General features: G+C 34.2%; 1 protein-coding gene and 2 long non-coding RNA genes across 3 annotated transcripts in view; 2 read left to right on the forward strand and 1 right to left on the reverse strand.

Annotated features, from left to right (window-relative positions):
• LOC146728611 (inactive phospholipase C-like protein 2) overlaps positions 1-13,723 on the forward strand; it is a 45,465-nt gene that overhangs the window by 8,442 nt on the left and 23,300 nt on the right. The window lies entirely within an intron of this gene.
• On the reverse strand, positions 1,230-2,077 carry LOC146728612 (uncharacterized). The gene is made up of 2 exons (XR_014928281.1): positions 1,947-2,077; positions 1,230-1,270 (listed from the first exon to the last, which is right to left on the reverse strand). It is a non-coding gene; the product is annotated as an uncharacterized LOC146728612 (long non-coding RNA).
• On the forward strand, positions 5,721-6,703 carry LOC146728613 (uncharacterized). The gene is made up of 2 exons (XR_014928282.1): positions 5,721-6,173; positions 6,452-6,703. It is a non-coding gene; the product is annotated as an uncharacterized LOC146728613 (long non-coding RNA).

Consider the following 13,723-nt stretch of genomic DNA (forward strand, 5'->3'; position numbering starts at 1 on the left):
TACATTGTATTTCATTATCCTGGTACTCTGTACACAGAATCAACTGATACATTGTATTTCATTATCCTGGTACTCTGTACACAAAATCAACTGATACATTGTATTTCATTATCCTGGTACTATGTACACAGAATCAACTAATATAGTGTATTTCATTATCCTGGTACTCTGTACACAGAATCAACTAATATAGTGTATTTCATTATCCTGGTACTATGTACACAGAATCAACTGATACATTGTATTTCATTATCCTGGTACTCTGTACACAGAATCAACTGATACATTGTATTTCATTATCCTGATACATTGTATTTCATTATCCTGGTACTCTGTACACAGAATCAACTGATACAGTGTATTTCATTATCCTGGTACTCTGTACACAAAATCAACTGATACAGTGTATTTCATTATCCTGGTACTCTGTACACAGAATCAACTAATATAGTGTATTTCATTATCCTGGTACTCTGTACACAGAATCAACTAATATAGTGTATTTCATTATCCTGGTACTCTGTACACAGAATCAACTGATACATTCTATTTCATTATCCTGGTACTCTGTACACAGAATCAACTGACACAGTGTATTTCATTATCCTGGTACTCTGTACACAAAATCAACTGATACAGTGTATTTCATTATCCTGGTACTCTGTACACAGAATCAACTGATACAGTGTATTTCATTATCCTGGTACTCTGTACACAGAATCAACTGATACAGTGTATTTCATTATCCTGGTACTCTGTACACAAAATCAACTGATACTGTAACAGTGTATTTCATTATCCTGGTACTCTGTACACAGAATCAACTGATACATTGTATTTCATTATCCTGGTACTCTGTACACAGAATCAACTGATACATTGTATTTCATTATCCTGGTACTCTGTACACAGAATCAACTGATACATTGTATTTCATTATCCTGGTACTCTGTACACAAAATCAACTGATACATTGTATTTCATTATCCTGGTACTATGTACACAGAATCAACTAATATAGTGTATTTCATTATCCTGGTACTCTGTACACAGAATCAACTAATATAGTGTATTTCATTATCCTGGTACTATGTACACAGAATCAACTGATACATTGTATTTCATTATCCTGGTACTCTGTACACAGAATCAACTGATACAGTGTATTTCATTATCCTGGTACTCTGTACACAAAATCAACTGATACAGTGTATTTCATTATCCTGGTACCTGGGCTCTCTCTGGAATTTTCTAGGTAATAGTAAATTTACTAATCAAGAAAAAAAAGTATTAGTAAACTTTGTCTGGAAACTGCGGAGCATTTTCCCGCAACCGAGCACAACGGAGAAGAGAGAAGGAGAGGGAGGTGTCCCCTCTGTCGTCCGCCGAAAACAAGAACAGCATGCTGAAAATGGTGCTTGCTGGTGCAACCTGAGCTCTAATTTTGTGTGTAATTCAATGACATCAAATTAGGCAGTCTGCTCCACAAAATGTACCATTTATGATGGTACAACAAAACATCACAACAAAATATGCAATGTAGACACCAGAACCTTTATTTGAATAACTCAGTATTAATTAAACATATTCATGATAAGCTCACATTGTTAACAGTGGGGAAATAGTCATAATTCAAAAGTTCATTAAGTTCACTGCCTAGAACACAAGTCATCCTGTGAATAAATTTTCACGGGAAATTTCTCAGAAAAAAACTCTATGCCAATCAATATTATTATGAAGTAATCTCCCGTGCTCATCATGCAAACCCGCATGTTGACGTTTATGACGACACAAAATGACTATTTTCATCGAAATTTCTGAATTAAAGTGAAAAAGTAAATAAAGAAACTTTCGGTCTTGTAACTCGATCTCAATGCTAAGAATGTCCGGTAAGAATGTTACACAAATTATAGTATTTTTCGATCGATTCGCTAACATTGTCTCACCTTCCATTAGCTGTGGAATCATAGCCCTATGTTGCCGACCGCATTATTTACGTGACAGACACTGGCCGGCCCATGTTCGACATACAACAACAAAAATAAAAACAAGACGTCCGAATGAAATTGGTAGGGCAAAATTAGATTGTATGTCGCACCAAAGAGCTACAAAACCGCAGCTAACCTTCCATTATTTCTGAAATCGTGCTGCAGTACGATCAACTTTCCGTTTCTTGGTGATGTCAGGGTTAGGACACCCATGGGTTTCTGGTTCTGAACACGATTTAGCGGTTTCTCCATCTCGTCGTGAAAAATACTTCTCGAGCAGTTGTCTGCTCCTTTTTGACGTAGTCTCCATTTTCAATAAATAAACAAATCACGTGTTTGATAAGGGCGACATGAAACCATCCCATACTGAGAGTAAAGTCGCGGGGTATCTTGAAACACATGTCGACTAAACTACGCATGTGCGATGACACCAAAATAACTTTAGAGTGGAAAAATATATTCAGTGGCAGTTCCGTGTTGATCGCGATCACCATGTAACAATTGTTGCAATCTCAGAAGTAACGGGACATTGTTTAACTTTAAAATGGTAATCACTCAAACCGTAACACGCGTGATGATCACAGTCGAGTCTTGACAATTAAATGAGGGCGATTTGCGATGGTATTTTGTACAAAATGTGTTCGTAAATCTTACTAACAGATATTTATTTTGTTCGTAAATCTTGTCCAAATTTCGTAATTTACGACATTTGCGAGCACAGTGGTACTCTGTACACAGAATCAACTGATACAAACAGCGTCCGGATTACTTTCGGAAATTCCGTCGCGTTTCGGAAAGTTTTAATTTTCAAAACTTTTGAATATTTATTTGTGCTTTTAGGTTAGTGAGAAGGTTATAATAATTCTTCATTTCACTTTAACACTGTTTTTACACCCCTCAGACCCCTTTAAAAAGTCACTTCTGGCCATTATAATGGCCACTATTTTCTTAATGGCCAGAGTATTGACCAGAATTTTTTAAGTGGCCAAAATATTTACCAGTGTTTTTAAAATGGCGGTTTTAATGACCCATGTTTTTTATACTGGTCAGAATAATTACAATTGCTTTTTAAATGATGGAGTTGATGAACATTTTTTTTTTGATGGGCAGTATAATGGTCATTTTATTTTTCATTACATACATAAAATGACCAGTATTTTTGTTCATGTCTCTAAATATAATGGCCCAGAAAACAGCCTGCTACCTCGTGTGAGCTCAATATACGTGTGGGAATTTATTTTTCCCAAGTTTTACTGGCGCTTGCAAGTACACTTAAATGAAATTTCGCGAATATTGCCTCGATCCCCAGTGAAATTTCATAGTAACGCTGATGCCAGTGACTGCTGGTGGACTGCATAACCTGCGGAGTATTTAGATGGTGTTGAATCATAGGACGATTGCAGTACTGCAACTGGCACATCAAGGTATGAATTTGTAATTATTTTACCATTTTACAATGACTTCAATACAATATTAGATACTTTTGTTGTTGTTTATGTAGCAGGATAGTCTTTTGGGGGCTTTCGTTTTTGTTCAGTCATGGCACACTGTGTAAGTAATGCTTCATTATTATTCATAATTGTCAAACAACAAGCTCAAGTAGGTGTTAATGAGGATTAGCTCCTATGTTTGTTAATACAAGAAAAGTATAAACAAAGGTTATTTCCAACTCCTGAAATCTGCAAAAAAACATCAACGTAAATTTGTTTCCATTCATGGCAATGTTTTCAAATTATTTTAATAAAATAATTTAACTGACTGCAAAATGTTTGTTTTTTTTAAATTTTCGAAGACTATGTATATTGTTTTTTTTTTCTCTTCAGACAATACCAGCAATAGTGTACTGTACACTGGGAAATCTAATTTAGTAATCATGTATTAACTATACATGTATATATTATGCCCATAACATCAAATACCATCCAGAATCCCTTTTTCCTGTAAACTAGTATAGATGATATATGCCTACAGTGTGCAACAGTTCATTTTTTTTTGCGCACAAAAGAAAAAAGTAAAACTCATACTCAAAATAACTTTTAATTTAGCATGGATTTAAACTAAATTTCAATTGAATCTAATATTCTTTGCTCATCTTTGAGCCCAATTTGATTTGAATGAGTTGTAGAGATCAATATAAGAGGGAAGTGAACCTGAATGTATGCACCTAAAGTAGGAATAAACAGAAGACACTTATTCGTAGCATTCACGTAGAGCTCTTTAGCAAAGGCTAAGAGGTCCAATACGTTACCCTGTGCTAAAAAAATGTGCATAATACAGGCTAAGAAATACTAGGTACAGAGTAAATCTGGTCAGTCCAAAGCCTTAGCACAGGCAAAACAAAACATGCATGAACGCTTAGCTCGGCTAAAAAAACCATTGTATTTAATGTTCATTTAGGAGATTTACTACTATATTCATAGCTTTTTATTTTGGTGTGCCATTTCCTGCATGACAATCAACGCTAACACATATAGAGAGATTGACTCAAGAAAAAATGCACCGATGATGAGACTGTGCTACTTCCTGTTATTCTGCAATTTGCACTTTCTGAATTTGCTTTGGTATTTTGTATGTATTTATGTTCCTTACCATACAAAAACCCTCTGAAGGTTTTTTAGTAGTGTAATAAAGTTATTATTATTATTGTTTTATAACTGTAGAACTAACTTTCCTAGTTACTCTTACTGAGCACTCATAGTTAAAATTTCTGAAGATTTTGCCTATTCTTAATAAGTTTGGGCGTTCCTTACCCCGTGCTAACCATTGTTTCCTTCTGTGCATGAACTCAAACATATGAGATTAGCTTAAATCTTAGCCCGTACTTTGTGTAGCATGAACACTACTATTGAAGATACAGGGGGCAAATGGGCGAGACTTAAACAAAATATAATGAAGGTGTAATATGCAGTCAGTAAATGTCCTGGGCGTTTCTGGGTCAGCCAAATTGATCATGGGTACTCTGGCTCAACTAACAAAAAAATATTTAGTTTATACATGTATAACATTACTTAAATCATAGACCTTAGAGAACAGGGACATACTACTGTGGCTACCCCTTTCATGTAACCTTAGTTATAATCCTCTACCCAAATTAACACCTTAGAGAAACTGATAATAAAGCTATGTCAACACCACTGTTACATCTTTTTCTATTTCATAAGCCAAACATGGCTGCCAGGGTGTAGCTACACAAAATGAGACAATTTTGTGGTTGGAATATAATCAGAAAAATTAAATTTGATCAAAACTTGAATAGCCAAGTCCATTCTATTGATGCGAGTGAAACTAAAAATTAACAATTTTTATTCCACTATGAAATCAGGAAAGGGAAACAAAAATGGTAAGTTTTCTCTGCAAGGAAACAAAACTGCCTAAAAGTAAACAATGACCAAGAAAATTTGTGTCATTATAACAAGTGGATTTTTCATCATATTTAGAACAGATATAGCATAGTGCACTTGTTATACACTGACTAATGGGAATACTAGTAAAAGCTGTTTCAGATGTATAAATCTTCTAGGTACATGTATATGTATTAATGAGATTATACAGGAGGTTATAACCCACATTGCACATTGTCTCAGACAGAAGTTGCATGACCCTGTTTTCTAAGGTCATGCTTAAATCATAACCATCCGAATACCATTATTTCACTTTTCAAACTAAACTGTTTTTATATTTTTAATAGCATTTTTTTGATTTTGAAAAAAAAATATAGAAACAATATTACACTTAACATAATTACTCTATTAGCAGCACATGCGCTTAGGTAAATTACAGGGATCTTCAACGGTCGAAATATGTAATATTTTCATGATTTAGTATCCACAAATGTAATTTTAGAGCAAATATGGTATTGTATTGGATCATAATTATAATACAATTATTTATTTTGTGAAAGTACCTGGGGATCGATGAAGTTGTACATGCATGGTGGCATTCCCATTGTGGAGGGACTCTATAATTTTGTATGTACACAACTTCCTACTTTGAAAGACAAAATCATGCAGCTGCATTGTTACATAACATTCTTTTGTCTCTTGTAGGAAGTTAAATCCCCCTATTGTTCTCAGAAATTAGGTTCCCAAGTACAGCAATGTACTGTCCACAGAGGGACTGTGTACTGTCCTAGTCTCTCAAGAGATGAACTGTGTGTATATATGGCACAACCCCTTAATATATTCGGTTAGGAAACAATTTGATGTTATTCTGTTTTATTTGATATTTATATTTTTTCAATCAGAATGTACCGGGTATCATCTTTTTGGAAGTATATCTGAGTTGCATAGGGGAAAAATTGACATATCACAAGATGTCATTTTATCCACATTGTTATTTGTGAGGACAGAAATATGCCAGAATACACAGACACCACAAATTTTTGTTTCCAAAATTGATTACAAAGTGTCTTAATTAAAAACTGGTCATTGTAAGCTAATAGCAATCTGAATTATTTTTTGCAGATAATGACAATTTAAAAAAAGGAAATACTATATAAATGGAACGTAAGAAGTTGAAGAACCAGAATTTATGGACCTGACGTTAAGGGGAAAAAAAAGTTTAACCAGTATTGATGGATGCAATGGTTTAGCATTTGCATGTTTATCAGTTTTACATTTGCACACAGATTTTGAAAGTTCCAAGTGTGTAGAGTTACTGTACATTCCTTTTTTTATGTTTTCCCTCAAATAAAAGTGACATCTTTCAACTGGTAATTCATGATTTTCAGCTATCTTATATAGTTCTTCTTGCTGACCCTTTTGTACACACCCACACTCACTCCACAATCTTTCATCTTCTTAATAATAATTAACAGGAAAATATTATTGAAAAAATCCTGTAGAGATCAAAAACATGAACAAATTTGACACGCCTACATCTTTGAGAAAAAATATTTTACACTAGAAAAAGAATAGCACAAAAACAAAGAGGAGAAAAAACATTTTGCACAGCCCCCTCCTTAAGCTAATCGCCTCTCAAGAAAACTTGATGAATATCTGGAGGAGTATGACATTGCAAACCTAAAATATTATTATCCACTAAAACAGTCTGTATGGCTGTGCACTACATCATGATTTTTCAAAAACAAAACAAAACATGGCATACTTTTAATATTGCTTACATATTCTTGTTTTGTCTAATGTTTTCATTAATTATCCAATTTCTGTACTTTATGTGTTTGTACACTGAGCTGAATAATTAAGATGATGTTTTGAAGCACAGCGATAGAGGGACTGTGTTTGAAGCAATGTTTTAACCCCCCCTCCCCCCATATGACTTTTTTACTTTGCAAAGCTGTACCTCCCAGATCTTTAGTTGTTTATGCATAGATGGTCTTTGGTTATAAATTATTTACTTTCCAGTCATTTTTGAAGTGTAAACCTTTGTCATACTTTCTGCTGTGTTGACTTCCTGTCACTATGCTTTTGTTTCCCTTTGGTTAGCTAAACATATGAACGCTTGTTGAAAATCACACTTGAAAGTAAGAGTTTCTAATGGAATAGCAAGCAATCTAATCTATTCCTGAAATTGTTAAATTATATATAGTGTTATTTGGAAATGTCAAAATAAACTTCTAGGAATCTGTTATTCAGTTCAAAAAATAAACTGGTTGCATGCAGAATCTCAGAGAAACAATTGCATGTATATGCAAGAATGGACGGATGTTGCAGCAGCAGAAGTTTGGGCCTGGACATTCCAGTCGCATTTTTAAAATGATTTTAAATAATGTACGTATTCTTAAACTGTTACATGAGAGGGGCCAGAGCATGAAATAATATTTTAGTTTTGGAAACTATGCAAAGATGTGTGTTCAGTAATTCAATACCTTTGATGAGCCATTATTAAATTAGCATACTAAGGGTTAGATTTGAATAGATTCCTAGTAAGATTGGTGCATTCTTAATTCAAAAAAACTTAAAAAGTTTTAATACTACTAAATTATACATATGTTTGATATAATTTATTGTAAAACATTAATGTTGTTGTGAAAATAGTTTCATACAAAACGGTGAAAATTTGCCAAAATCCTTATATGTGTTGCCAGTGATATGCTAGTTTCCATTGTTATTTAAATGTACTCATCAGGGAGGTAATCCATTACAAAACATCACTGATCCACAGTAGTCTGGTTTCAGGCTACACCAAGTCATAGTCATAAGAGGGACTTTGACCAAGTACAGGCTAAGATATAAGTGAATCCCAAATGTTTGCATATCAGCTATACCCAATTGTGTTCACTCACAGGAGGGCCCAACAGTTATAGCACAGGCCACAGTGTTGAGGGTCTCTGCACTGGCTAAGAACACCCAAACTTGTTTCCCAAGGGAGGCAGCAATTATGAACAAACAATTAAACAGCAATGGTACAGTGCCATAACTACACTGTTAACCGAAATAAACCAACCACAAATTATCGAAACAACCACCATATATTTCTCTCCCTTAATATTTTTTTTTCATTCCTTTTCCATGTTTTATTGATTTATAATGCTTATTTTTTTTATTAATATCATCACCAGTTTTTTCAATTGTTTTTTTTAAAACCATTGTGGTGCTTCCGATACTAGTTTGCTGATAGTTGTTAGAAGGGAATTTTTGTGATGTTGATTGGTACACTCAAAAGCAATATCACATGTGCAATTTACGTTACACCCCAAAACGGCATGCGTGCGCATGCGAAACACCATATCTTCGACTTCTGGGGAAGTCGTCTACTAGTATCCCACCAGTCATTAATTACTCCGTACACGCTTCCACACTGATTGGGTCGCTGTAGTAGAGCATACAACAACGCCAATTTGGTTCGCTGTCTACGACATGCACTAATAAAACTCTGCATTCTGTAACGCCGTTATATACTGTTCCTGTGCATCCAAATAAGTCGGTCTGTCTACGCTCGTGTTCCAGTGCACTTCGCTTCATAAATTAGAATGAAACATGTCAGCAGCAGAAATTTTGCGTTCGTAAACAGCGCCCCTTAGCCCCCGTGCTAAGGACTGGCCCTCCCAATGCATGGATGCAATTGGGTCTAGTCAAAATGCAAACATCAGCTAAAATCTTAGCATGAACACTATTATTGTCCAGCATTATAATACCGTGAACAAAAAAACATGCCATTCACTGCTAAGTCAGCTAGCGCTACACACATGGAGCTCTATGCTAGACCCCCTCCCCCATATAACTTACTGAACCACCCAACCCAGTTTTGTACACATGCAGTAGTCGTGGAATATTTTCACAGATAATTTTCATATCACATTAAACCATTCATAATAGAGAAAATAGCAAAATATAAAAATAAAGCAGAGCATCATGGGTATTTTTTAGTTGACTGTGTCTTAGCCACTTTAAAATCACCTTCCATCAACCCTTCAACATAAACTTCTACAGTTTATAACACATGTTATGAAAAGTTTAAAATGTTATAGTTTGGGTGTATTTGAAGACTAAACTTTAGTTTTTTGTCATTATTAAAATGGGAATTTTGTTTATGTTTGAGCTTAACCCCACTCATAAAGACAGGCTCTTTTTTCGGATTAATAACTCGCTGTTTATGTGACTTTTTGGAGTAACCAGCTGTTTATGTGACTTTTTTTGGTGGAAAGTCAGTTGCTGAGTATTTTTGGGGTTGCACACTTTTCAAAGGTTCAGTAGTGAATGTCTTGTTTGTTTGTTTGTTCAAGGTATTAAAATGCTGGATATTGCCTTTATAAGAACAGGATGTAGTACAGAGTCTCATTGTCAGTCCATTTTTATCTCAAGAATAATGTCACAGAATGTGCTTGTATTGATTGTCAAGTTTAGTATAGTTATGAATAAGAATAGTTATGAATATAATAGTTAAATTTTCAAATGGACATCAAGTACAATGGTATTTTGGGTGATTAGCCTGGGCTCAATGTTTGCACACACTTCGTTAGCGCCCGTGATAAGGGTCTAGGCCGAATTTTGAAAACGGGTCATCTTCTATGTTCAATAACCTATTGCATTATACTATATATTATTAAGTCAACAGTATCAAGTGCATGATCTGTTGTGATTTTAAAAACAAATTAACCCAAAACGTCATATTTTTTCAAGATATATAATTCCATATTTCAAATTTTTCAAAATCTTGTATTTTACGTTTACCTACAATTGTACTGGCTTAAAATTGAAGCAAACTGAAGCGAGTGAGGAAAAAGAGGAGAGCTGTCAATCCCCATGTGCCATTACCGGGTATATCTGTGACATGAAAAAAAAAATGACCATTTTATTCATGTAATGAAAAATAAAATGATCATTATAATACCCATTAAAAAAATAGATTGTCACCCACTCCATCATTAAATAAAAAATTACTATTATCCTGACCAGTGTAAAAATAGTGGTCATTATAACTACCAGTTTGAAAATACTGGCCAATATTTTGACCATTAAAAAATTTCTGGTTGGTATTCTGGCCATTAAAAAAAAAGTGGCCATTACAATGGCCAGAAGTGACTTTTCAAAGGGGTTTGAGGGGTGAAAAAAACAGAGTTAAAGTGAAATGAAAAATTGTTATAACCTCCTCACTAGCCTAAAAGTATGAATAAATATTCAAAAGTTGTGAAAATTAAATCTTTCCGAAACGCGACGGAATTTCCGAAAGTTATCCGGACGCTGTTTACAGTGTATTTCATTATCCTGGTACTCTGTACACAAAATCAACTAATATAGTGTATTTCATTATCCTGGTACTCTGTACACAAAATCAACCGATACAGTGTATTTCATTATCCTGGTACTCTGTACACAGAATCAACTGATACATTGTATTTCATTATCCTGGTACTCTGTACACAGAATCAACTAATATAGTGTATTTCATTATCCTGGTACTCTGTACACAGAATCAACTGATACATTGTATTTCATTATCCTGGTACTCTGTACACAGAATCAACTGATACATTGTATTTCATTATCCTGGTACTCTGTACACAGAATCAACTAATATAGTGTATTTCATTATCCTGGTACTCTGTACACAAAATCAACTGATACAGTGTATTTCATTATCCTGGTACTCTGTACACAGAATCAACTGATACATTGTATTTCATTATCCTGGTACTCTGTACACAGAATCAACTAATATAGTGTACTAGTATTTCATTATCCTGGTACTCTGTACACAGAATCAACTGATACATTGTATTTCATTATCCTGGTACTCTGTACACAGAATCAACTGATACATTGTATTTCATTATCCTGGTACTCTGTACACAGAATCAACTAATATAGTGTATTTCATTATCCTGGTACTCTGTACACAAAATCAACTGATACAGTGTATTTCATTATCCTGGTACTCTGTACACAGAATCAACTGATACATTGTATTTCATTATCCTGGTACTCTGTACACAGAATCAACTAATATAGTGTATTTCATTATCCTGGTACTCTGTACACAGAATCAACTGATACATTGTATTTCATTATCCTGGTACTCTGTACACAAAATCAACTGATACAGTGTATTTCATTATCCTGGTACTCTGTACACAGAATCAACTGATACAGTGTATTTCATTATCCTGGTACTCTGTACACAGAATCAACTAATATAGTGTATTTCATTATCCTGGTACTCTGTACACAAAATCAACTGATACAGTGTCTTTCATTATCCTGGTACTCTGTACACAGAATCAACTGATACAATGTATTTCATTATCCTGGTACTCTGTACACAGAATCAACTAATATAGTGTATTTCATTATCCTGGTACTCTGTACACAGAATCAACTGATACATTGTATTTCATTATCCTGGTACTCTGTACACAGAATCAACTAATATAGTGTATTTCATTATCCTGGTACTCTGTACACAGAATCAACTGATACATTGTATTTCATTATCCTGGTACTCTGTACACAAAATCAACTGATACAGTGTATTTCATTATCCTGGTACTCTGTACACAGAATCAACTGATACAGTGTATTTCATTATCCTGGTACTCTGTACACAGAATCAACTAATATAGTGTATTTCATTATCCTGGTACTCTGTACACAGAATCAACTAATATAGTGTATTTCATTATCCTGGTACTCTGTACACAGAATCAACTGATACAGTGTATTTCATTATCCTGGTACTCTGTACACAGAATCAACTGATACATTGTATTTCATTATCCTGGTACTCTGTACACAAAATCAACTGATACAGTGTATTTCATTATCCTGGTACTCTGTACACAGAATCAACTGATACATTGTATTTCATTATCCTGGTACTCTGTACACAGAATCAACTGATACAGTGTATTTCATTATCCTGGTACTCTGTACACAGAATCAACTGATACATTGTATTTCATTATCCTGGTACTCTGTACACAAAATCAACTGATACAGTGTATTTCATTATCCTGGTACTCTGTACACAGAATCAACTGATACATTGTATTTCATTATCCTGGTACTCTGTACACAGAATCAACTGATACAGTGTATTTCATTATCCTGGTACTCTGTACACAGAATCAACTGATACATTGTATTTCATTATCCTGGTACTCTGTACACAAAATCAACTGATACAGTGTATTTCATTATCCTGGTACTCTGTACACAGAATCAACTGATACAGTGTATTTCATTATCCTGGTACTCTGTACACAGAATCAACTGATACAGTGTATTTAATTTTCCTGGTACTCTGTACACAGAATCAACTAATATAGTGTATTTCATTATCCTGGTACTCTGTACACAAAATCAACTGATACAGTGTATTTCATTATCCTGGTACTCTGTACACAGAATCAACTGATACATTGTATTTCATTATCCTGGTACTCTGTACACAGAATCAACTAATATAGTGTATTTCATTATCCTGGTACTCTGTACACAGAATCAACTGATACATTGTATTTCATTATCCTGGTACTCTGTACACAGAATCAACTGATACATTGTATTTCATTATCCTGGTACTCTGTACACAAAATCAACTGATACAGTGTATTTCATTATCCTGGTACTCTGTACACAGAATCAACTGATACAGTGTATTTCATTATCCTGGTACTCTGTACACAGAATCAACTGATACAGTGTATTTAATTTTCCTGGTACTCTGTACACAGAATCAACTAATATAGTGTATTTCATTATCCTGGTACTCTGTACACAAAATCAACTGATACAGTGTATTTCATTATCCTGGTACTCTGTACACAGAATCAACTGATACATTGTATTTCATTATCCTGGTACTCTGTACACAGAATCAACTAATATAGTGTATTTCATTATCCTGGTACTCTGTACACAGAATCAACTGATACATTGTATTTCATTATCCTGGTACTCTGTACACAAAATCAACTGATACAGTGTATTTCATTATCCTGGTACTCTGTACACAGAATCAACTGATACAGTGTATTTCATTATCCTGGTACTCTGTACACAGAATCAACTAATATAGTGTATTTCATTATCCTGGTACTCTGTACACAAAATCAACTGATACAGTGTCTTTCATTATCCTGGTACTCTGTACACAGAATCAACTGATACAATGTATTTCATTATCCTGGTACTCTGTACACAGAATCAACTAATATAGTGTATTTCATTATCCTGGTACTCTGTACACAGAATCAACTGATACATTGTATTTCATTATCCTGGTACTCTGTACACAGAATCAACTAATATAGTGTATTTCATTATCCTGGTACT

Source organism: Saccoglossus kowalevskii, chromosome 22, assembly GCF_978046115.1.
Source record: "Saccoglossus kowalevskii chromosome 22, keSacKowa6.1, whole genome shotgun sequence".
In the NCBI taxonomy this organism is placed as follows: domain Eukaryota; kingdom Metazoa; phylum Hemichordata; class Enteropneusta; family Harrimaniidae; genus Saccoglossus; species Saccoglossus kowalevskii.